The sequence below is a fragment of the Solanum lycopersicum genome, chromosome 8, assembly GCF_036512215.1.
Source record: "Solanum lycopersicum chromosome 8, SLM_r2.1".
NCBI lineage: Eukaryota > Viridiplantae > Streptophyta > Magnoliopsida > Solanales > Solanaceae > Solanum > Solanum lycopersicum.
Window position 1 is genome coordinate 6273952 of NC_090807.1, and position 2661 is coordinate 6276612.

The 2661-nt window shown below is 26.1% G+C and overlaps 1 long non-coding RNA gene across 1 annotated transcript; it reads right to left on the reverse strand.

The window, feature by feature from the left end:
- Positions 1-323: 323 nt before the first annotated feature.
- LOC109120948 (uncharacterized) lies at positions 324-1328 on the reverse strand. Its single transcript, XR_002028362.3, has 2 exons — positions 1194-1328; positions 324-936 (listed from the first exon to the last, which is right to left on the reverse strand). It is a non-coding gene; the product is annotated as an uncharacterized lncRNA (long non-coding RNA).
- Positions 1329-2661: the final 1333 nt, after the last annotated feature.

Sequence of the window (2661 nt, forward strand, 5' to 3'; positions counted from 1 at the left end):
ATATGTCTACACCAAGTTCGAGTCTAACATCAACTTGTATGTCTTTCGGTGTCAACTTTCTTTTATGATCAACTAGCTTGGGCTTTATTATACCTCCAACAAGACTGCTTGTTGCTTGTCTCTGACTATATGCCTTATCTTTTAATGAACATGTATGCTCATCTACAAACTTTCTAATTCTAAACATTCCCGATTTATTGATGTTGGAAGCCTTCATTATCCATTCACAATTTTCAAATACACAAACAAGTGTATAACTGCTCGAATTACAAAAGAAAATAAACAAAATAAATTAAGACATTATATTATTGGAATAATTAATATAACAACAAAAGATAAAATATATTTAAATACAAAATACCTTACTAAACTTGATCTTTTTGTCTTCCACTGAAATCTATTATCAATGACATATTTCATCATCACAGCTTTCAAAGTACGTTTATTCTTATAAACTTGATCCTCAATGACTTCTTTATGATTCATATTGCAGATAATAGAATTACTTAACTCATCACTGATTAATGGTGCACTAATAACAATTGCTTGGTTATTAGTAGTACTTCTTCCGTTTATCATACACATGCAAATATCTTATTCATAATATGATTTCTACAATTTATATCACGATCATTCACAAATACAGTTACACAAATGGGGTACTTTGCGAATTCTCGAACTTCTTTCTTCAATGAGACATATACCCTCATTCCCATATCGTTGTGGATCTCCAAAGGTGCAATTCTATTTTATACTTAAGTTTCATTTTGTTATACCTCAAATCTATCCCAATCTGATTAGCGACTTCATCAACTAAATCTTTATACGACGCATACTCTTTAATCATAATTGCCTCAGCTGTGTAATCAATATAGCAATTATCTTCAGTCCAATCTCCAGAATGCTTTATTATAAAAGCAATGCTCCCTATATATGCTTTATAGTAAAAAAAAAAAAAGTCAATACTAAATACCAAAATAGTGACATTATCATTAACTTGTATAAAGAATACAAAATAATAAAGTTACAATCGTAATTCAAATAAAAGATTTGAACATTATTATTTGTCTAAACAATTGATGCATCAAATAAGTATTCTGTTGGATATACGATTTCGCATACTAAAGTCAAAAAAACGACTTCAAATCAGAATCAAATACAAAATATATAACGATTAATTAACTAAAACATACCTCAATTTCGACTTTTTGTTTTTGTTTATTTTCCAAAAATCGTTTACCCAGTTTATTTGACAAAACAATAAAATCGCAATAAGTTTTTTTCGGATGAACATCATGAATAATGGCCAGATATATCATCAAGATTTGAAAAAATTGTAACTGCTGTAGATAGTTTTAAGCATCTGTTACTTTTTATAATTTTTCTCTCCCCTAAATAGCTCTAGTTTGTTCTATAAATTAGGTATTCTTTTTAATTAAACAAAATAATTAAAATATAATTAAAATACATAATAATGTAACATTTTGACATTATCACTAAATATTGAAAGTGTTGACACTATACCCTATTAAATACTAAAATAATAACATTTTAAAAAAATTCCCTTTTTTTGTCTTTTTCAAACACTTTCAAAAATAAAAAGAGTTTAAAAGCCTAAAATTATTTAAATTTAATCAACCTAAAACACTTTGTACTTTAATTTAAAGGGTTCAAAATTCAGAAATTATATTTTTATAATTTTAAACCCCTTAGTAAAAATGTTAAATCTTTCACTATATCATACACTATCAAAGATTGATGTAAATTGATATGTATTCTAGATTTTGAATTTAATGAGGCATGAATATGAAGTCATCTTAATTTAATAGGGAGCATTGTACAATTATATTTGAAATACTAACTTTTATGATATAAAAATATTTGAAGTGCAGGCATAAAAGAGAAAACGATAACAACGTGAAAATTGAAAAGTCAATAATTAAGAAGTTTTCGACTTTGGCTGATAGTCATTTTCGACTTGTGTTCTACACAAATTTCAAAAGGAATGAGATCGTTGTTGTTTTTATTTTTGTGTTTTCAAACTCACTTTTAAGATTGGACCAATTTAAATTTGTATCGAAAAATTTTACTTTAAAAATCCTATTAAATTAAATGAGTTCATAATCATGCCTCATCAAATCAACAATCTCTTATACACACTAATTTACATCGATCTTTAATACTGCATGCATGATATATATGTATCATGTTCTCTCTCTAAATATATTTTTGTGGAGAAAATGTCCTTTTCTTTAACAAACTTATTTATCTTTTCGAATACAATTTTTTTTAATAAAATATTTATTTTAAAAAACCTTCTTCTTTTTATTTTTTGTTTTAAAATTTCTTTAACTAATATAAAAATAATTTTTTTCTTCTTAAGTCCTTTTATCAATTAAAATAGAGTATTTTTATTAATTTTCCTTTTAATATTAGAATAGCTTATCCTTTTCCCGTATAAACCATCGAATCATTTCTGCATGAGGAAAATTTTAAGTGGTAAAGAAATTTAAAAACAATTACTTCTAAATTATTTTTTTACTAAATTCCCATCACCATGGTTGTGCATGGGCAACAAGCTAACAGGCTGGAGTACTCAACTCACTTGTATTTAGCCCAACTTGATTTCAGTTTGACTTTAACTTGACTCGATTCAATTCA